This window comes from Pongo pygmaeus, chromosome 1 (assembly GCF_028885625.2).
Source record: "Pongo pygmaeus isolate AG05252 chromosome 1, NHGRI_mPonPyg2-v2.0_pri, whole genome shotgun sequence".
NCBI lineage: Eukaryota > Metazoa > Chordata > Mammalia > Primates > Hominidae > Pongo > Pongo pygmaeus.
In genome coordinates this window covers 25,154,206-25,177,691 of record NC_072373.2, presented here as the reverse complement: position 1 = coordinate 25,177,691, position 23,486 = coordinate 25,154,206, and the positions used below count along the sequence as shown (strand labels likewise).

The window sequence follows — 23,486 nt, the reverse complement described above, 5'->3', positions numbered from 1 at the left end:
TTCTCACCTTTTTTCAGGGATGCTGTAGAATCAAATATAGAGTAGGTAGTCGAACTAATTGACCTCCAGGCCTTTCCAACTAACTGTAAGAGGTCTGTGAACTGTATGAGACTCCCAACTAATGTATAAATTCCTTGAGGGCACGATCTGTGTATTGTTCATATAAGCCAGTATTTTTCGGCTTTTGGGTTGTGACCCATTTGTAAGTCATGAAATCCATTTAGTGGGCCATAATTTGTATTTTAAAAAATAAGGTGGCAAAGTATAAAAGCATAGAAGATATCCAAGTGAATCACTCAAAAGAGGGGTAATTATTATTTTGTGAAATTTTTGTTTCAATGACAGACACATGTCTATGCTTTACAAAGTAAAATATATTTCTTCTGTAGGCCATTGTCAAAAAAGTTTGAAAAACATTCCTATAAGCCAGTCCAGACTAGACTAGAAGGCAACTCAAGAAATAGGTGTTGGATATATAATTAACAAATCACTAGTACTGCCCACGGCAACTATTTTTTTTTTTTTTTTGAGACAGAGTTTCGCTCTGTCGCCCAGGCTGGAGTGCAGTGGCTCGATCTTGGCTCACTGCAAGCTCCACCTCCTGGGTTCACGCTGTTCTTCTGCTTCAGCCTCCCGAGTAGCTGGGACTACAGGCAACCACCACCACACCCGGCTAATTTTTTGTATTATTATTATTTTTTTTTAGTAGAGACGGGGCTTCACCGTGTTAGCCAAGATGGTCTCGATCTCCTGACCTCCTGATCTGCCCACCTCGGCCTCCCAAAATGCTGGGATTACAGGTGTGAGCCACCGTGCCAGCCTTTTTTTTTTTTTTTTAATACAGACACAGTCTCATTATGTTGCCCAGGCTGGTCTCAAACTCTTGAGCTCGAGCAATCCTCCCGTCTTGGCCCCCCAAAGTGTTAGGATTACAGGTGTGAGCTACCACTCCTGACCCTAAGACAACATCTTAACTGTAAAAATTAAACTCTACCATATTTTAAAAAGCTGAGATAGTATAAATGTTTATAATAAAACATAAAACCAACATTTCTCACAAGTCTTTGTAACTAGTAGAGACTGTAGTTGTTCTGTCCAGATATAAGTGTGGTATATCAACTTGGTACTTAGCAACATTGATATTTAATTTGTTAAATTTTTGTTAGGAAGAGGTAGTTTTCAGATCTCAGTGTCTTTGGAAGGAATATTTTTGTATTTATATCTCCAGCTTCATTCCTAGCTTTTCTTTGGGACACTAAAATTGTCCAGCTGTACTTGTTGGGCCTGGGTGGGATTGGGAGAATTCAGGAGAGCACGGTTCTTGGGCCAGAACAGTTAGTCAGCTGATTGACTCTAGGCAAGTCATTTAACTTTCATAGCCCCTCAGGCATGTCATGTTTAAGTGGGGATAATGACATTGGCCTACCTGCTTGCTAGAGTTAATGTGTGGGTCATGAGATAACGAATATGACAAATATTTGGAAAAGTACTATGTTGAAATATTTTAAAATAAAATTTAAATCCCTCTTCATTTAGAAAGGATTTGAGGCAGCTAAATGCAGAGGTATAAGATGGTTTTTTGGTTATGATTGTTTCTGAGCTGTGACTCTGTAGTCACTTTCTTACTCAGCCCTGCCACTCAGCTGTATTCCTCTGTAGCTCTGGGCAGATGACTCTGAACACGGCTTCATATTGGCCTTCCATGAGTGGGTGAAGGGCATAGCCATCTGGCAGTTTTACCTGCTGTTCTATGCACGTCTCTCCAGCGCTTGCTTATTTTCCCCTTCTGCAAACATTCCGTTCATGCCATGGGCATTCAGTACAGTCCTGAAAGCAAGGGTAGGGGTGGCACACCAGGTGGATTTAAGTGCAAAGACAGGACGACTGCTTTGCCACAGGCGCCTTTACAGCCAGCAGTGAACAGTTAGACATATTCACCTTCCTCTCAGTGGAAAACAATCCTCTTCTCAGTAGCCCTCTCATGGTCTTGAGACCCATTTGGTATAAATAACAATGTTGCAGGAAATTTCCTGAAGGAACTGAAATGAACCATAGAAATGAGATTGTTCTTTTCCTACCACACAGCTGGGATTAGACTGCTTAGTTTGTACTTGCAGCACTTTTGCAGTATGGGTTGTATTTAAAAAAAAAAAAAACATTTAACACTCAGCTATGGGTACAAAGATAGTCACTGAAACATTATTATTTACTTTTATTTATTTATTTATTTTTGAGATGGAGTCTCGCTCTGTTGCCAGGCTGGAGTGCAGTGGCGCAATCTCGGCTCACTGCAACTTCAGCCTCCCAGGTTCAAGTGATTCTCCTACCTCAGCCTCCCAAGTAGCTGGGACTACAGGCGTGCACCACCATCCCCAGGTAATTTTGGTTTTTGTTTTGTTTTTTGAGACGGGGTCTCGCTCTGTCGCCCAGGCTGGAGTGCAGTGGTGCAATCTCGGCTCACTGCAAGCTCCGCCTCCTCGGTTCATGCCATTCTCCTGCCTCAGCCTCCAGAGTAGCTGGGACTACAGGCACCCACCACCACACCCGGCTAATTTTTTGTATTTTTAGGAGAGGTGGGGTTTCACCATGTTAACCAGGGTGGTCTCGATCTCCTGACCTCATGATCTGCCCGCCTCGGCCTCCCAAAGTGCTGGGATTACAGGCGTGAGCCACTGCGCCCAGCCAATTTTGGTATTTTTAGTAGTGATGTGGTTTCACCATGTTGACCAGGATGGTCTCGATCTCTTGACCTCATGATCCGCCTGCCTCGGCCTCCCAAAGTGCAGGGGTTACAGGCATGAGCCACCATGCCCGGCTGCATTATTATTATTATTATTTTATTTTGAGTTAGGATCTTGCTCTGTTGTCCAGGCTGGAGTACAGTGGTGCAGTCATGGCTCACTGTAGCCTCAACCTCCAAAGTTCAAGTGGTCTTTCTGCCCCAGCCTCTCGAGTAGCTGGAACTACAGGTGCACACCACCAAACCTGGCTAATTTTTTATTTTTTGTCTAGAGGCAGGGTCACCCTATGTTGCCAAGGCTGATCTTGAACTCCTGGGCTCAAGCAATCCTCCTGCCTTTGCCTCCCAAAGTTCTGGGATTACAGACATGGGCAACCGCTTCTGGCCTGAAGCATTAAGAGCAAAAAGAAAGTGGTAATCACCATGTGCTGATATGGATATAGTACCAAGATATGTTATTAAGTGAATAATGCATGTTACAAAACAGTGTGCATAATATGATGCATTTTGGTAAATAAATTTATGTATATATGCACGTATTGTTTTCTCTGGTAGGAAAGAAAAGCATAAACAGGGTTTCTCTTTGATGGATGGAGTGGGGTAGTGAGGGGAGAAGTTCTTATTTTTCCATTTAATACTACTCCTTAGTGTTTGAATTTTACAGCTGTATACAGTATTAAGTATTTTTAAAAAGTGCCAAGGGGTTATTTGGGTTGTGAGATTGTATATAATTTTTCTTTCTTTTTATATTAATGTTATGCTTCTAAAGCACTCATGTTTTTAAAAGAACACTCAAAAAACATCAAAATGTTCATAATAAAAACATGCCAGATAAGGCAATGTTATTAAGTATATTTGACAGTAAGTATTTGTTTTTCTAAAATCTCCTTCTCATTACCCATACCTCATATTCTCAGACTGCCATCTCTGCACACACCCACCCCATCACTCATTTGGTTAAATTCACCTGGGGAATAAAGGGCAAAAAGACATTCCTATTTATTAACTTTGAAAAGTAGATAAATAATTAATAGCCCCGGGAGTCCCTGCATAGACTCTAACAACAGGCCCTTTGGGCAGTCTTCCTTCTTCTCAGTTTTGAATGTGTTGTTCATCCCTCTAGCATTATGATAATCACAATAATCAATGGTAAAACACAATTATGACTGTTAACAACAAATTCTAATTATCATAAGAAGATGTTTCTGAATATGTGTATGCATCCCCTGTAGATGTAATGACCAATAACTAGGCATTTAAAACTGAAAAATTTTAAAGACTGTAGTAGATTATTCATAAAGTTTAAAAAATTGTTGAAGGGATCTCGAGGCTTCTTCAGTTAATTATTTTTTAAAATTATGCTCTTTACTAAATAATACTAAATGTGTAGGCAAACATGAAATATTATAATAGCCTAAATTTAAAAAAAATTATTGAATGAAAGACCATGAATGTCAGTCATTAACAACAAAAAGCAAAACAATAACTCTTAGCTTCTTGTGGCTAGTGGAGGGGTGCTTGGCCAACTCAGGACTACAGAGTTTGGGAGATTTGTTGATTCCTTTAATTTTTTTTTTTTTTTTTTTTTGGAGATAGAGTCTTCCTTCGTTGCTCAGGCAGGAGAGCAGTGGCACGATCGTGGCTCACTGCACCCACCTTGAGGTGGGCTCAAGCAATCCTCCCACCTCAGCCTCCCGAGTAGCTGGGACCACAGGCACGCACTACCACACCTGGCTAACTTTTTGTAGAGACAGGGTCTCCCCATGTTGCCCAGGCTGGTGTTGAACTCCTGGGCTCAAATAATTCTCCCGCCTCAGCTTCCCAAAGTGCTGGGATTATAGGCAAGAGCCTGGCCTCTCTTACTGGGGTTTGTATCATCACACATAACACTAGCCTTTCTCTGTAAATTCCTGAGAAATAAGGATGTACATTTTCTGCTACACCTCTGACCCCTTATTTCAGAATGTCTTTTTCTCTGTCCCCAGATTATTGACAAATACTGTGGCATAGAAGTAGATGTGTTTTTAAGATTTAGCCAGAGTGTCAACAACACTGTTCTTTTCATTTTGTTTCCTAGTGCCCAGTTGTTCCATTCTTAGCCTTTTTTTCCCCCTGTGATGGCGCGTGTCCACAGCAGGGCTTCTGTGATAATGAAATAATAGAGCTAACGCTAGGAAGACGAGGTTGTAAGTGCTTTACATACATTGTACTCTTTTAATCTTCCCATCAACCTTATGAAGGCTGTATTTTCATTAGCCACATTTTACAGGTGAGAAACTGAAGCACAGAAAACTTGAGGTCATATAGCTGGTGTGTAGCTCCAGAGCCGTGTTCTCAACCCCTTTATTACATGACTTTTTGGAGACGGCTTGTGTTAGTCCAAAAAGTAGCCACTGTTTAAATTCCTTAGGGGTTAAAAGAAAAAATGGAGCAAGTCCTATACATTCAGTTTTGAACTTTTCCCTTTTTGGGTATATGAAACCTCGGCTCTTCACCTTTGAAGCCTGTATCATTTCATTAACCTAATTAGTAGTAGGTAGGTAAGCCCATTAGGAACACTAAAAGATTTTCTTTCCTCCAGAAGCTATCACAGGGGGTACCTGAATGCTTTGTACCAAAGGTATAGTTCATTTCTCCAAGAAATCCTTGTTGAAACAGACATTATGTCCAGTAGGGATAGCACACTAAGCTAGGCGTTAACTTGGAGATTTATCAATTTAGGACACTTCATCTTGAAATGGCAAAGGAAGGCGAGAAGGAGGAAATGAATTTTCTTTCCCTGTGAACTGAGAAGGCTCCCAAACCTGGAGGGCTTCCTGGGAGACCCATTAAGTCAGAAGGCCCTAGCCAGGTTTATATTTACAACTACTTGCATCTATCTAATGAGGGGTTCTAAAATGTGTAGGCCTGTAGTAGTCTAGATCCCTGGAATAAGAGCCAGACTTGATTTATACAGGAATTCATACTTGATTACTCCATTAGTAGCTCCAGCTAGGTCAGCTGGCAAAGGAAGCCACAGATATCTAACTGAGATGAGGCTCGATAGCATAAGCTTAATATCGAGGGACAAGACAGGAAAGGTCAGCTCAGGGAGAATACAGGAGCTTCTTTTAAGAGTCTTCTGTTTTAGACAAAGCAACTGGGCTACCTAGAGACCTTACCTTGCCATACACCCCAAAGAATATAGGTAAATGATTGCTCTGCCCAATTTTATATATATATATATATATATATATATATATATATTTTTTTTTTTTTTTTAGGCTGCTTCTCTGAGAGTAGAGACACTGTCGCCTGTGCTGGTCAGTGTGCAGATGTGGTTTGGGATGTCCTCTGTTTCAGACACTGCTTGATAGTGAGGGGACAGCCAAGATGATTTCTTGAGGTCCCTATAGCCTAGGGATTCAGTGTTTATGGAAGCTGCATTGCTGCTGCATAATCTTATTTGATTAGCCCAGGTAGGGGCAGAAGACAAGAGTCATAAATACACAAACAGTATAAAACCTTGGATATGTTCTAGATTTTTAAAAAGTTTTATTATGCAGTATTTTAAACATACATAAAGGTAAAGAGATGGTGTAGCAATTCCCATGTCCCCACCATCCAGCTATGATAGCTATCATCTATGCTTGTGTTATCTGTCCTCTCTCCTGATTATTTTGAAGTAAATCCAGGATATTATTTATTTATAATATATTTACTTATACTTCAGTATATAGCTGTAAAAGATAAAACCTCCTTTTGAAAATATTGCCTTAATACCATCATCACACCTAAAAAATTAATATTGTCATCAGATATGCAATTAATCTCAAAATTTTCCAATTGTCTCACAATTTCTTTTTTTTTTTTCACAATTTCTTTTAACAGTTGGCTTGTATGAAGCAGGATCTAAAAAAGGCCCACATGTGGCATTTGGGTTTTTTTATTTATTTTTGAGACAGAGTCTTGCTCTGTTGCCTAGGCTGGAGTGCAGTGGCTCACTGCAACCTCTGCCTCCCGGGTTCAAGTGATTCTCCTGCCTCAGCCTCCCGAGCAGCTGGCTCGTGCCACCACACCCAGCTAATTTTTGTGTTTTCAGTAGAGGCGGGGTTTCCCCATATTGGCCAGGCTGGTCTCAAACTCCTGACCATGTGATCCACCCTCCTTGGCCTTCCAAAGTGCCGAGATTACAGGTATAAGCCACTGCGCCCTGCTGGTTTCTTTTTTTTTTTAGACGGAATCTTGCTCTGTCACCCAGGCTGGAGTGCAGTAGCGCAATCTCGGCTCACTGCAACCTTCGACTCCCGGGTTCAAGCAATTCTTCTGCCTCAGCCTTTTGAATGGATGGGATTACAGGCGTGCGTCACCACGCCTGGCTAATTTTTGTATTTTTAGTATAGATGAGGTTTCACCATGTTGGTCAGGCTGGTCTCAAACTCCTGACCTCATGATCCGCCCACCTCGGCCTCCCAAAGTGCTGGGATTACAGGCATAAGCCACCACGCCTGGCCCTGTTTTTTTTTTTTTTTTTTTTTTTAGTAAACATCTTTATTAAAGTATAATATGTAGAAAGGGGTATATACATCCTTAATTGTACAACTCAGTTTTTTCTAGTGAACGTACCCGTGAAACCATCACCCAGGTCATGAAATAGTACATTACCAGGACCCCAATAGTATCTTATTGTAGTTTTAATTTGCATTTCTCTGATGACTAATGGTGTGTGTATATAAATACATAAGTGTATGTATAGTCCTACATATATGTATGTCTATATACATTTTTTGCTATTTGGATGTTTTCTTTTGTGAAGTGCCTTTTCAAATCTTTTGCTTGTTCCTCCTCTTTTAAGATTGTGTTGCCTTTTGGCCGGGTGTGGTGGCTCACACCTATAATCTCAGCACTTTGGGAGGCCAAGGTGGGTGGGTCACCTGAGGTCAGGAGTTCAAAATCAGCCTGGCCAACATGGTGAAACCCTGTCTCTACTAAAAATATGAAAATTAGCTGGGCGTGGTGGCGCATGCCTGTAATCCCAGCTACTTGGGAGTCTGAGGCAGGAGAGTCGCTTGAACCTGGGAGGTGGAGGTTGCAGTGAGCTGAGATCATGCCACTGCATTCCAGCTTGGGTGACAGAGTGGGACTCTGTTTAAAAAAAAAAAAAAAAAGATTGTGTTGCCTTTCTATTATTGATTTGTGGAATTCTGTGTATATTCTAAATGTGAGTCCTTTGTTGGATGTATGTACTGCAAATTTATTTTCCCTCTGTGTGGTTTGCTTTTGCTCTCTTAATGTCGTCTTGATGAACAGAAGTTCTTAATGAAATCCAGTTCATCAGTTCACTTTATGGTTTGTGCTTTTTGTGTTTTACTTTAGAAGTCATTTCTTGTCCTCAAGGGCATAAAGATATTCTTCTGTGTTATATCCTCTGGAAGTTTCAATGTTTTGCCTTTCATGTTTATGTCTACAACCATTCTGGAATTTAATTTTCTGACTGGTGTGAGGTAGGGGCCACGGTTCATTGTTTTTCCATGTGAATGTCCAGTTGACCCACACCACAGGGTAAAGAAATTCCTTTCCCCTCTATCTTGCAGTGGTGTTGTTATAAATTAGAGCACTGTACATGTGTGGGTGTGTTTCTAAACTCTCTGCTCAATTGCTGTATTCACATATCTTTATGTTTTAACTGGCAAAAGTTTGTGCTAATATCATACTGACTTACTTGCTGCTGTAATTTTATAATAAGTTTGCCATTTGGTAGTATAATTATTTCAACTTTTTTTTTTTGTCAGTATTGTCTTGGCTATTCTTGGCCCTTTGCATTTCATATAAAGTATAGACTCATCAATTTCCACAAAACAATTTGTGAAATTTTGATTGGAACTGCATTAAATCTTTGGGTCAATTTGGGGAGAACAGACATCTTTATAACATTGAATCTTTGTGTCTAGGAATATGGCATGTTTCTCTACTTATATAGTTCTTTAAGTCTTTAATTTTTCTTAGTAATGTTTCATGGTTTTCTGTGTAGAAGTCTTGTACATCTTTTTCCTAGGTATCGGATGTTTTTTGATGCTAACGTAAATGGTATTGTTTAAAATTTCATTTTTCTCTTCCTGTCCTAATGTTAAGACTATCAACAGGGACTTCATCATCAAAGATGAATGCCCACATCAGTAGTATTCTTTAATCTTGAGTTAAGGAGCTTCATTTAAAAGTCTACTGTTAAAAGACTCAAATTAAGTCTAAATTCCACTTAGAAATAATTTAATGATACAGCTGGTGTTTCGTTATTTTTAAAGAATCAGATTTAAATTCCCCCTTTGGAAGCACTGGGAAGAGGGGGACTCAAAGAAGTCTATCTAGGTGAGGAAGGAAAGAGTCTCCTGGGCAGAACTCATCCTAAGGGAGCTGGAGCCAGACTGGACCCAGCTGAGTCCGTAACAAAGCCCTGAGGGAGGGAGGGTAGATGGTGTTGGTCACTCACTTGCCTTCTAGCCTGGGTGCCCATGGACTCATAGCTCATCTCAGTCCTTTGGAGGATGGTATAAGAAGGGAGGGCTGCAAGTAAAAATGTAAAGAACTTTTAGGAATTGTGTTAGGGTTCTCCCGAGAGACAGAACCAATACGATAGATCTAGATCTATAGATATATGAGAGGGGGTTTATGAGGGAATTGGCTCACTGGATTCTGGAGGCTGAGAAGCCCCTCAATAGGGTGCATCTGCAAGCGGGAGCCCCTGGGATGCTGGTAGTATGGCTCAGTCCAAGTCTGAAAGCCCTAGAACTAGGGAAGCTGATGGTGTACTTCTCAATCTGAAGTCAAAGGCCCAAGAACCTAGGGAGCTGCTGGTGTAAGTCCTAGAGTCCCAAGGCCAGAGAGCCTGGAGTTCTGATGACTGAGGGCAGGAGGAGGAGAGTGTCCCAGCTCCAGGAGAGAGGAAATCCTTTTCTCTCCTTTTTTTGTTCTGTCTGGGCCCCCAGCCAGTTGGATGGTGCCCGCCCACATTGAGGTTGGGTCTTCCCCACTCAGTCCACTGACTCACACACCAGTCTCCTGTGGAAACCCTGGCAGACACACCCAGAAACAGTGCTTCACCAGTTCTCTATTCCCTAATCCAGTCAAGTTGGCACCTAAAATTAACCATCACAGTGGTAATTTCAGAAAACACTGGACATAAGCTGTACCTGCCTTTGATGTCATATTACAAAGAGGGCATTGTCCCTTACCTTATAAATAAACCCCCATTGCTTTGGCAACTTACGGCAGGACCACCAGAGGTGTCCCCATGGCCAGTAGGAGTGAAGGTAGTAGAAATAATAGCTGGCATTTATTCAGTGCCTGCTCTGCTTTAGGCACTATTCTAAGTACTTTATAAATATTAACCCATTTAATCATCACAAGCACCTCCACAAGGTAGGCTAGAGGTTAGTTAATGAAAATAATAACATTATTATTATTTTTACAAGGGTGGAAACTCAGGCACAGAGGGGCTACATAATTTGCCCAGGGTCACACAGCTCGTCAAGGGCAAAGCCAGGATTCCAACCTAAGCTGGCAGTCACTAGAGCCCATGCTCTTAACATTATATAGTCTTTCAAGTGGCAGCAGCAGATGGGGGCTGGAGGAGGAGAAAATGGATAAACTCAGCCAGGCATGGTGGCGGATGCTTGTAGTCCCAGCTGCTTGGGAGGCTGAAGTGGGAGGATTGCTTGAGTCCAGGAGGTTGAGGCTGCAATGAGCTGTGATTGTGCCACTGTACTCCAGCCTGGACGACAGAGCACGATCCTGTCTCCCAAAAAACACACAAAAAAAATCAGAAATAAACTGGAGATCCTCACAGAGCATCTTGATAGACAGCTGACTGTACTTGCTTTTGAGTACCTGTGAGATGTCCCTTGAGGACTGTCAGAATTATCTTGGAATGGAAGTGGGGTTACTTTGGAAGAGGCTGGGGTTAAATTAGCAATTAAAGTCAAGAAAAATGAAACAGGGGAGGTAACTATAATTTGATCTTTAGCTCAGATTCAGACTTAAGAAACATTACATTCATTGATGTTTTCAAGTTTGTCACCTTAAAGTTTTCTTGGAGTAAGTGGAATCATGACTTCTGATCTGTTCTTTCTCTGAGGTGACAGGCACATCTATATTTAGACCAATAGTCATGCGTCCATGGTGATGGATCAGTGTGTGCCTCCCAAAATGGCCGTGCAGTGCAATCCCACGTGTATTGTTACGAACAGATAAATCACCAGCACTGCACATTTGATGTACCCACACCAGAGGGACTTCTGTACGCATTTACTCATTCAGCAGATAAACTCATATTTATGCTAGGACCATAGATAGCCACTTGGGCAAGTATCCATGAGCTCATGCAAGCAAGCCGACTCAGATTCAGTCACCTCACAGGCAGAGTGAATTTAGAGCTCCAGAGGCCTCGTGCCTGCCTGAGAGCTATTCATTTCCATCAAGAATGTCACAATTTCTCCCACTGACACGAATCAGAAGCTGGGATTCTTTTTTTTTTTTTTTTTGAGATGGAGTTTCGTTCTTTTTGCCCAGGCTGGAGTGCAATGGCATGATCTTGGCTCACTGCAACCTCCGCCTCTCAGGTTCAAGCGATTCTCCTGCCTCAGCCTCCCGAGTAGCTGGGATTACAGGCGCTTGCCACCACGACTGGCTAATTTTTTGTATTTTTAGTAGAGATGGGGTTTCACCATATTGGCCAGGATGGTCTCGATCTCTTGACCTCGTGATCCGCCTGCCTCGGCCTCCCAAAGTGCTGGGATTACAGGTGTGAGCCACCGCGCCCGGCCAGAAACTGGGATTCTCTTTAACCCCATCCATTCTTTCACCTCCCGCATCTCTTGTGTCACTAAGCTCTATTGATCCTACCCTTTTCATAGCTTTTAATCTGTCTCCTCTCTTTCATCTCCATTGCCACTAATAGTTTGGGTTTACATTTTTTTATTCTACCTGGATTAGACAGTAGCCTCCTAAATGTTTTGTTCCTTTCTCTAATTTATTGCCGTCACTGCTACCAAAATTATTATTATTATTTTTTTCTGAGAGGGGGTCTTGCCGTGTCACCCAGGCTGGAGTGCGGTGGGGCAATCATAGCTCACTGCTGGCTTGAATTCCCAGGCTCAAGTGATCCTCCCACCTCAGCCTCCTGAGCTGGGACTACAGGCACACAGCACCACCCCCGGCTACAAAATTTTCTTTATAAAGCATGAAACCATTATGTCACTTCCCTACTTAAAACTGTGTAAAATGATTTCAGTGGCCCTCACTGCTTGCATGATAAAATCTAATGTCCAGGTACTGGCCTGCATGGCTTCTTAAGAACTGGCTCATGCCTCTCTTTGGAGGGCCAGTCTCCCTCAAGTCCCTCACCTGTGGCTTCAGTCACACCAGACCTCTTGGGGCTTCTGGAACCTGTGGCCTGCTTTCAGTTGTGGATATTTGCTGAATGGATTCTTCCATTCATCCAAACCGTCCATTCATTCTTTCAACACACACACACACACACACACACACGTATATACACACATACACACATTATACACACATACACACACACGTATATATTATTGGGAAGCCCCCTGAGCCAGAATAGGTTCAGAGACTCCCTCAACAAATATTTTTTGAGCACTTGCTATATGCAAGACACTTCTAGGTGCTAGAAATATGCAGTGAACAAGACACAAAATCTTTATTTCCATGGAGCTTATATTCTTATAAGCTTACACAAACTTATATTCTAGTCTTATATTGTGTCTTCTAGGGAAGACCAGCAAAAAGAAATAAATAAACAGGAAATGCATCAAAAAGACAGAAACAGGAAATGTATCAGGTGGTGTGACAGTATGATGGTATGATGTGCTAGGCAGAGAATTAAAGAAGGATCACATGACATAGTGCGTGGGAAGACCCTGTCTACTGAATGGCCAGGGAGGGCCTCTCTCAGGGGCACCCTTGAGGCTGAGATCTGAATGAACTACTCTCGTGAAGATCAGGGTAAAGAGCATTCCAGGCAGAGGGAACAGATAATACAAAGGACTTAGGGTGAGAACGAACTGACTTTTAGAATAAACACCCTGGTTAGCTAAAGCCAGGGCATTAAAAGGACACAATGAAGAAAATGCCTCTAAGGGAGATAGAACTGAAGAGAGATCATAGCTGGTTGTGGAGCCAAAGGTAAATTATTCTTTAAGATGTACTGGATACTTATTGATAGCTGCTAATAGCAAAATAAAAAAGGTTCTGTTGTTCACAACTGATGCACAAAGGTACATAGGAATGTAGGGAGCAGACACCCCCTCCACATTTCACTTGGAGCCATGCGATCTGTGTCAAGATGGCCCATGTGAAGAGCCACCAGTTATAGTTCATGTGGGTTTCCATTATTCTTTGGGCCTTCACTTTGCCTAAGGCACACAGTTAATATAACCACAAGAATGTGAACACTTTTCTTTGTTCTGAAATATGCTTTTAACCTTTACAGCGGGAAAGGCCCTTAATTTATCTATTCCTTATTATTTTCCAGCCTCATGTTTTCTATTTCCTTTCTGTGCTCCCTGAAAAACAAGATGCCATGTCTAAAATCCTGTGTGCCTTTGTGCAGGGCAAAGCCATGTCCTCGTGCACAGTCATGGGGCATGGCCGAGGGTTATGTAACAAGAGCTGTGCCTAGTGCAGTTGGCTCCTGCAGGAGACCATGGTGTGGCAACTACAAAGCTCATCGCAGGTAGGCTGAGCATGAACTTGCCAAGCAAGAGCTGTGGCTCGGGGCAGCCTCTTGGTCAGCTTTGTTCTGACTCAGAATTATTCCCTTGAAACGCTGGGTTTGGGTTCAAAAGACCCAAGAGTTCTGTTTCATAGAGGGGTGCTCCTGCCAGAGTCATGATGTACTAGAGATCCATACTTTTTTTCTCTCCCCAGTGGGTGGGTAGTTATTGGAAACTAGATCTGTTCTGATAAAAGTGTTCCCATTCTTGTGGTTATGTTAACTGAATAGCTTGGTCACACCAAGGCCATGTCTAGACAATGTAATAGAGCCTGCTATGGCACAATGATCTAGTTTTGTTTTTTATTTAAATATGTTCTTGGTTATTCTTGTGAGTATTGACTATCTAGAAAACTTACTCACCCATATGCCATATTTTAGGATTGAAAGGAATTTTGGACCTCTGAACTTTTCAGACAAGGCAACTGAGGCCCAGAATGATTAGGTCTTTGGCCCAGGGGAAGAAAATAGGTGGTGTCAGCTGGCTTTAACAGTCTTGGCTCCCTGACTTCCAGAACAGTTCTATCCCCAGTCAGATTGCTTCTGGTTAGTAAAGGGGGGTAGCAAAGTGGTGACCTGATGACTTCTTATTTTAAGCTAATAGTCCATATTTAAAAATTGACAGATTACACATAGGAATCTGGACTTCTGGTTTCTCTTCAAAGACTTGGATCCACACTTCTGAAAAACAGATGGTTGGCGTTCACAGTGGCTTCTGCTTCTATACAGGTTATGTGCTTTTCAAATTACCAGAGTCGCCACGCTTCCCTATTGCCTCCCAGATATTGAGGTTGACTGTCAGCTGCCCCTTGTATTTATTTTTACTTTTGAAATCCCTCCATGTTGTACTATTATTTTTCTAATAGTAGAATTAAGACAAAAGTGAACTATTTCCTTTACCAGTGTCTTTTTTTTGTTTTTTTAAGATGGAGCCTCACTCTGTTGCCTAGGCTGCTGTGCGGTGGCGCGATCTCGGTTCACTGCAACCTCCACCTCCCGAGTTCAAGCGATTCTCCTGCCTCAGCCTCCCAAGTAGCTGGGATTATAGGCGTGCACCACCATGCCCGGCTAATTTTTGTATTTTTAGTAGGGACAGGGTTTCACCATGTTGGGCAGGCTGGTCTCAAACTCCTGACCTCAAGTGACCCACCCACTTTGGCCTTACAAAGTGCTGGGATTATAGGCGTGAGCCACTGTGCCCAGCAAAGTGGGCTGTATTTCAAGAAGAAATGGATATTTTAAAAAGTAAAGTGTTGGCCGGGCACGGTGGCTCACACCTGTCATCCCAGCACTTTGGGAGGCCGAGGTGGGTGGATCACAAGGTCAGGAGATTGAGACCATCCTGGCTAACACGGTGAAACCCCGTCTCTACTAAAAATACAAAGACATTAGCCAGGTGTGGTGACAGGCGCCTGTAGTCCCGGCTACTCGGGAGGCTGAGGCAGGAGAATGGCATGAACCCGGGAGGCAGAGCTTGCAGTGAGCCAAGATCGCGCCACTGCACTCCAGCCTGGGTGACAGAGCGAAACTCTGTCTCAAAAAGAAAAAAAAAAAAAGTAAAGTGTTTCAGGGCCAAAAGAATACAGTTTAAGATTATGGCCGGATGCTGTGGCTCGTGCCTGTAATCCCAGCACTTTGGGAGGCTGAGGCGAGCTGATGATCTGAGGTCGGGAATTCAAGACCAGCCTGACCAATATGGAGAAACCCCGTCTCTACTAAAAATACAAAATTAGCTGGTTTTGGTGGCGCATGCCTGTAATCCCAGCTACTCGGGAAGGCTGAGGCAGGAGAATCACTTGAACCCAGTAGGCGGAGGTTGCAGTGAGCTGAGATCACGCCATTGCACTCCAGCCTGGGCAACAGAATGAGACTCCGTCTCAAAAGAAAAATTATTTATATTATATACACATATAATATATATATTGTGTGTATATATATTTTTATTTTAGAGAGACAGTCTCTCTCTGTCATCTAGGCTGGAATGCAGTGGTGTGATCATGGCTCACTGCAGCCTCGACTTCCTGGGCTCAACCCATCTTCCAGTCCTTCCACCTTAGCCCTCCTGAGTAGCTGGGTCCACAGACATGAGTCACCATGCCTGGCCATTTTTTCTTTCTTTCTTTTTTTTTTTTTGTAGAAACAGTTTCTCACAATGTTGCCCAGGCTGGTCTTGAACTCCTAGGCTCAAGTGATCCTCCCACTTTGGCCTCCCAAAGTGTTGGGGTTACAGACGTGAGCCACTCTACCTGGCCTCATGATACTATGAAACAAATCTATTTGGCACCTATAGTCACTGGAGGTTGCAACTCTTATGCTAAGTTCTAACACCATAATCAGAAGAACTTTGGATATTTCACTGTGAGGTTGTTGTATGCCTTTGACAAGGTGGGATTTTTTTTTTTTAAATTTTTAGAGATGGGTTCTTGTTATATTGCCCAGACTGGAGTGCAGAGTGCAGGCTATTCATAGGCATGATCAAAGTGTACTACAGCCTCAAAATTGTGGGCTCAAGCCATCCTTCTGCCTCAGCCCCCTTCATGGCTGGGACTACAGGTGCCCTGCTACCTTTGACAAGTTTTGAAAGATTTTCATCGTATTGAGGGGAGAAGAAAAGTGAAACAAAGAGAAGAAATGGGACCCTTCTTTATCCTCCCTCCCCTCAACAGAACTATTAAAACCCGAGATCAGTTTGTTTAGACACTGAGTCATATTGTCCAAAAGATTGCGCATTAAGAATCTCTGTCTTAACTTTAGGCAGAATTATCTCGAACTATTCTAGTAGGATGGTAATCATGGCAGCACAGCTACTGGGGAAATTAGAACTGAGGTTTCCTCTCTTCCGTTTGCTGAAATAACAGCAAAACTGCTTGAAGAAAACGCAGTATATTATTCTAAGAAGTAAATTACAAATAAGCAACACCCAAAATGTCCCTCACTCATGGTTCCTTGAGTAAAAGGTGCTATGCTTTATCTACCCAATATATTGAGTAGTATCATTTATAGGCTCATTTCTACTAGTAAGTTTTTGTTTTTTTTTCAGATCTCTGCTTCTAGCTGTTCTTCCACTCTATCAACTAATATTTCTTTTGCAAAGCTAGGAGGCTCGGTAAGGTTAAAAATAATTCAACTATATTGTGTTGAACATAATTGAAATGTCATAAACCATCCAGAGAGCAGGAGAACCAGTTCTCTCTTGTTTCTATTGGTGTAGTCTGTTTACATTTCTGGTCCCGTCCCTGAAGCTTGGACTGAGAGACCTGGTGGGGAATGTTTCCTCTGTAGTTTGGGCAGGCCCAGCTATTTGTCACTGCCTCAGAAGCTGCGTGGCTGCAGGTGAGGAAGGCTGCCCTTATGGGAGGGATAATTATGGTCAGTGACCTGTCTGAGCTTGGCCTCACTCTGCACCCAAGCTCGTGACTGGCTCAGAAAGTCTTCTGCTTCTGTGTTCACATCAATGATTTCCTTCCTTGCTTTCTAGAAGAGATTCGGCCTCTGGTACTGGTGAAGAGACCGGGGATTTTCAGTCAGGCATTTTACCTGGCTGAGTGCAGGGCTTGGAGGTGGAGTCGCTTGTGGAAGGATTAACTAGAGGGAGGAGTCACTGTCATTAGGATACCATACACATGGCAAAACCAAATATAACCACCCACCTCCTCTGACTCACCTACTTAAAGCATGAATAACCTGGAGGGGGTGGTGGCAAGCAGGTACAGAGATGCTCCTTGACTTTCAGTGGGGTTGTATCTCAATAAACCCATTGTAAGTAGAAAATATTGTAAGTCGAAAATGCATCTAATCCACCTAACCTACAGAACTTCATAGCTTAGCCTAGCCTACCTTAAACGTGCTCAGAACACTACAGTAGCCTACAGTTGGGCAAAATCATCTAACACAAAGCCTATTATACAATAATGTCGAATATTATGTAATTGAATACTGTACAGAAAGTAAAAAACAGAATGGTTGTATGGGTACTCAAAGTATGGTTTCTACTGAATATGTATTGCTTTCACACCATCATAAAGTTGAAAAATTGTAAGCTGAACCATCATAGGTCAGGGACCATCTGTATTTGAATGAGTGAGGTGGGGGCCTGAATCCACCCTCCTCCTCCCCTCACCACCCCTCCTCAAGATACACATAGACCAGTGAAGTCTGTCTTGGCCTTGTGAAACCCTTACCATCCGAACGGCCTAATGAAGTAGAACTTGTGACTGATAGGAAGACTTTGGAGAGGTTTGGAATGTTCTTTGACTTATCAGGAATCTAGTAGACCCAGGATTATCCAAATGTCACCAAGCAGTGAGTTCAGTGCCCAGAGGGGAGGCCCATTATTAACCCTTCCTTGAGGTAGACACACCCAGTGTAGATGAGGGTGATGCGGGGTGGTCCCTGCCCATGGCTTAGTCTGACCCTACTCAGGAAGGGGATATAATAGGAATAGCATTATGAGAGATTCTTTCTGTTCTGTACCCGTTATATGTTATAAGATAATGGAGGAAAATCTCAGTTGCCATACCTGTGTCGGCCACATTAAAGCGACAGTTACTGTATCAGTCATGGTAAATGAATGGAGGTCCAGATATAAACATTGTTTTACCCCTTTATATTTTTATATGAAGCATTTGGCTTGAACCTTATGTTTGAAACATCAAACATAGTGTATTGTCATATTTAATATGAATACTACCAGTGTTTTAATAATAACTGACATTATATGTGTGGCACCACAGGTGTTATCATTTTAAATTCTCTATATATAGCATTTAAAGTATATAGTGACTAAAGTAATTACTGTTGCTTCATGTGGTCAATACAGGATGTGCCAGTTTAGCAGATGTGGTTACTCAACTCACATAAAAAGGTCACCTTAATCTGTCAGAAATCATGGAAGTCACATCTCAAGTAGGATTGAAACATGCATAACATGGTCCATGAAGAGGGCACTCTTTTCTTCCCCGCTCCCCTCTCCTCACACCACCTCCTGCTGCTTTTCACAAGCTCTGCATTGTTCTGCATAACAACGTTCCATCCACAAAAAGCTCCAGTGTGTAGGGGGTCTGAATCCTGTCTGATCCCTTCCCTAGCCCCATAGCTCAGACATGAGATGTGGTCCAGGGAGCAGTCTAGACAAGTGCCAATGGGACATGTAAAGATTCCCCTTTTCTTTCTTTAAGTGTTTTTTTGGAGACAGGGTCTCACTTTGTTGCCTGGGCTGGAGTGCGGTGGTGCAGTCATGGCTCACAGTAGCCTGGACCTCCCGGGCTCAAGCCATCCTCCCACCTCAGCTTCCCAAGCAGTTGGGACTATAAGTGCGTGCCACCATGCCGAGCTAATTTTTTTTTTTTTTTTCGCTATGGAGTCTCGCTCTGTCACCCAGGCTGGAGTGCAATGGCGCGATCTCGGCTGACTGCAAGCTCTGCCTCCTGGGTTCAAGCAATTCTCCTGCCTCAGCCTCCCGAATAGTTGGGACTACAGGTGCCCGCTACCACCCCCGGCTAATTTTTTTTGTATTTTTAGTAGAGATGGGGTTTCACCGTGTTAGCCAGGATGGTCTTGATCTCCTGACCTCGTGATCCGCCCGCCTCGGCTTCCCAAAGTGCTGGGATTACAGGCGTGAGCCACCGCCTGTGCCCAGCTAATTTTTATATTTTTTTGTAGAGATAGGATTGCACCGTGTTGCTCAGGCTGGTCTCAAACCCCTGGCCTCATGAGATCCTCTCACCTCGGCCTCCGAAAGTGCTGGGATTACAGGCATGAGCCACTGTGCCCGGCCAAAGATTCCCCTGTCTTTTTGACACTCTTCAGCTGTGCCCTCCCAGGGAAGACATTAGCTCACTCTGCAGCCACTTGTGCCATTCTCGTGCCCTCCTTGCACAAGGCCTTGTCATAACTGCTTCACTCTCCTGGTCTGCCAGTGCAGATATCTGTGATCCAAGAAGATACAGGAAGAGGCTTGTGTGGGAGTCGCCTGGAGCCCTCCATGGTATGTTGGCTCTACAAGAGCAGGGCATGTGGTGCCAGGGAGTGGGAGCAGCAAGGCCACCCCGCTCAGGCCTCTGCCCTGGAGGAAGGGTGGCGTAACCGCCCGTGGACGACAGACTGGTTGTGGTAAGGGGAGACGGTCCACGCCCTGCTCTCAAGCATGGAGGTCGAATGTTTCTAGGTCAGCAGCTCAGGACAGCAGGCAGGTCAGGCCTGGTAGAGGAAGTGCATGTGAGGAGTCAATGGGAAGTGAGTAAGAGATGGTGGTGGTAAACTAGGAGGTGCTCCTACAAACAGAATTGGATTTTCCCTTTTAAAACAAAGATGGCCATAGCTGAGCCCTCCTCTCGTGTGTGTGTGTGTGTGTGTGTGTGTGTGTGTGTGTGTGTGAGTGTGTCTGTGTCCTCTTCTGTTCTCTGCCCCTACTGAAGAAAGGAGATAGCTCTGGCTTCCAAAAGTAGCCTTGCAGCTGTAGGAGGACTGACTCTGCCTAGCCTTTACATTTCCCATGTAAAATTTAACAGTGCTTTCACAGAGCTTCTCTAAAGATCAAAGGGTACCCAACTGAATGGGAATCTGTGATCTGGGGATTTTTTTTTTTTTTTTTGTCTGTAGCTTCCCTTCCTCCCTCCCTGCAACCCTAAGTAGACGAAATATTGGGCCAAAGGGCCAAGGAATCCTGTTAAGGGAGGAATCTCGCGGTCTCACTTCCAGCCAGGCACTTTTCTGTTCTTGTAACGTTCCAGTCGTAATTTGGGGATTACTGTTGATAACTCTGACACCTGGTGGTCATTTCAAAAACTGCACTCTGGAAGAATTAAACATTCACTTTTATCATTTTTAGTTGTTTTTCCACCTCCAATGTCAGTGTCAATAATATGCATTTTATAAATTAGTGATTATTGTTAGTTGAATGATCTATAAGTAAAATTCTTGCACATGCATTTAACAGAATACACTAGGATAGAAAATTTCTGAAAGGTATACCAGAAGCTATACATGGTGGTCCCTAGGGAGTGCAGCTAGGTGTAGGGGGGAAGCAGGCTTATTTAACTTTATGCCAGTTAGTGCCCTCTGAAATGATCTTAAACAGAAATAGTGTATTGCTGTAATAATTATAGTGAAGTACTGCACTTGGGCAGGATATTCCCTTCCAGAGCTCCTACCCTCTTCTGGTTTTGCATCCAGGGACCTCCTCTGTGCTTTTGAATGTATTAAGGAGTGACGTATGGCTGGATTCACTCTGATCTCATTCACTGACAGTGGTGGGAGAGCCCAGAGCTGAGTAGAAACTGGTTCTGGGGCATCGTGTGGCTAGGGTGCCAAAGCCGAGAAAGGTCCCGTAGTCCCTGTGTGGTCAGCAGTGAAGGCAGCAGTGCTCTGTCAGTATTGATTCTTCAGGGGCAGGCTGACCACTTCCCGAAGTTATGCTTAGCAGAGGGGCTCTGGCTCACTCCCAGTCCCTCAGCCTACCAGGTGTGAGGCTGCCAGGAGCCGATCGCACAAGGCTTGGCAAGGCAGATGCTCCCCAGCTCCTGACATCAGAGAGAAGGGCTGGGATTGTGGCCTGCAGTTGGTGGGCAGGAGAGCCTGGTCTGATGACAGCAACCACCCTTTGACTACCTTCTCTGCGGCTGTTACTGTCTGATTCCAACCTTCCACTGTTGAACAGACCTCCCACCACTTTCCTACTACTCCTCTAATGATAACATACTGAACTCACTTTTATGAATTTGTTGAGACCTTACCACTTTTCAAGTGTGTGTTCAGGAACAGCAAACTTTTGTCTTGCTTGGATCCACCCATGTACCCAACTCACCATGGGTATCAGACACACTGGGTAGCTGAGTGCTCAGAGGAAGATGCGAGGTATTCAGGGGAAGTGTCAGTGGGGTCTCCCAGTGCCTGTTTGGTCCACGGTCAGGAGAGGCCCTGCTTGCACTTCTAATACAGTCCTGGAAAGACGGGGCCAGAACTTAGGAGGGGAGCGCTTTGCAGCAGCTTTTCAAGAAAAGGGGAAAGTTTTAGCACCATACTGTTATGTGGTCCTTGTACCCAGAGGCCCTGTTCAGCTCCAGTGATCAACTCTCTTAAGGCACACCCTCCAGGGTGCCTAAATGCCATCCCAGGATTGGTTCCAGTGTCTATTATCTGTTTGACTCCAAATGGCCAAACACCTGACTTCCTCTCTGGTAGCCTGGCTTTTATCTTCTAGGACAACCAGGGCCCCTCTCTTTGCCTTCCCCTCTTCCTTCCTCCTACTGCTTAGATCAAGTCTTCAGCAGACATCATGTGACCTTGAGGATGGATGTCACATGCTGGAGGAAACAGAAGGCCGAAACCCTGATGACTTCACAGAGCTGCCAAAGCAGTTCCTGACTGTTTACTCCGGGTCTTTAACAAAGTGATGAAAAGAAATCCTTGCAGTATGAAAACAACTTTTCTATTCCATGGAGCCAAACCTCATTATAACAGATAACGTGACCCTCAGCGATATCCAAGTATTTCCCTGTTCTCATCTATACTATGGCAAAGGGGCAAATACCTCTCAGTAAAGAAAGACATAACAACTTGTATCTTGGGCAAGGCATTTCTTCTGGTAGAACTCTGTACACAGAATAAAACAGATCTGTTTGTGCTTATCTTTCTCCTTAGAATTATTGAATTTGAAGTCTTTCACAGGGTGGGGGTGGAGTGAAGCTGGGATTTCATAAGCATATAGTAGTGTCTCTTAGCTTCCATTTAAATATGGGGGTAGAGATGTGGAGGGCCCAGAAGTGTCAGAGAGGAGAGACAGGCCGCTCTGATTGCCTTTGTAAAATGCACATTTGAGCTTGTGCAAAGCCCTGGGCCTGAGCTCAGAAAAAAGCAAGGACAGGATTGAGCCTCCTGGTTCAGTTCCCCTGCACACCCTGGGCGGGGAGGGGTTTTTAGAGTCATGGAGCCCCTATTTTATTTTATTTTTTTTGACCAGGTCTCATTTGGTCACCCAGCCGGAGTGCAGAGGTACGTACACAGCTCACTGCAGCCTCAACTTCGTGGGCTCAAGCGATCTTCCTGCCTCAGCCCCCGGAGTTGCTGGAGCTACAGCCCCATGCCACCACACCTGGCTAACTTTTGTACTTTTTGTAGAGACAGGGTTTTGTCATATTGCCCAGGCTGCTCTCGAACTCCTGAGCTTGCGTTTAAGACCAGGTTGCTCAAGTGATCCACCCACCTCGGCCTCCCAGGGTGCTAGGATTACAGGCATGATCCACCCCTCCTGGTTCATCTTTCTTAAGCTTGGAGTCATCTTTTTAAAACAGCCACAATGAGGTATAATTGATACACAATACACTGCTTATATTTAAAGTGGATAATTTGATAAGTTTTGCCATATGTTTACATCTGTGCAACTGTCACCACAATCAACAGGGGGATCATATCCATCACCCGCAAAAGTTTTCTCAGGCCTCTTCCCCCTGAGAAAACCCTCCCCCTGGCAGCCACTGAACTGCTTTCTGTCCCTGCAGATTCGTTTGCATTTTCTTAAGCTTTATATAAATGGAATCATAGAGTACGTGCTCTTTTGTCTGTCTTCTTTCACTCAGCATAATTATTTTTTAGATTCATGTGTCTTGTGTGTGTCAATTCTTTTCTTTTTATTGATGAATAACATTCCATTGTATGGATATACCACATCTGTACAGTTTGTTTAATCCATTCACCTGTTGATGGACATTTGGATCACTTCCAATATTTGGCTATTAAAATAAAGCTACTCTGAACATTTGTGTATGTGCCTTTGTGTTATTCTTGGGTATATATCCAGGAGTAGAATGCTGGATCGTGCGGTAGGTTTTTTGGGTTTTTTATTTTTAGATATGTGGTCTCATTCGGTCACCCAGGCTGGAGTGCAGTTGCGTGACTGTGGCTCACTATGGCCTTAAACTCCTCCCACCTCAGCCTCCTGAGTAGCTGTGAGTAGCCGGGATTACAGGTGAGAGCCAC

At 43.6% G+C, this 23,486-nt stretch overlaps 2 protein-coding genes and 1 long non-coding RNA gene across 3 annotated transcripts in view; 2 read left to right on the top strand and 1 right to left on the bottom strand.

Moving 5' to 3' along the window:
• NVL (nuclear VCP like) overlaps positions 1-23,486 on the bottom strand; it is a 549,783-nt gene that overhangs the window by 213,414 nt on the left and 312,883 nt on the right. The window lies entirely within an intron of this gene.
• LOC129034804 (uncharacterized) overlaps positions 1-23,486 on the top strand; it is a 100,630-nt gene that overhangs the window by 3,232 nt on the left and 73,912 nt on the right. The window lies entirely within an intron of this gene.
• Positions 11,806-23,267, top strand: LOC129028319 (uncharacterized). The gene is made up of 4 exons (XR_008499196.2): positions 11,806-13,472; positions 14,137-14,240; positions 16,552-16,617; positions 21,766-23,267. It is a non-coding gene; the product is annotated as an uncharacterized LOC129028319 (long non-coding RNA).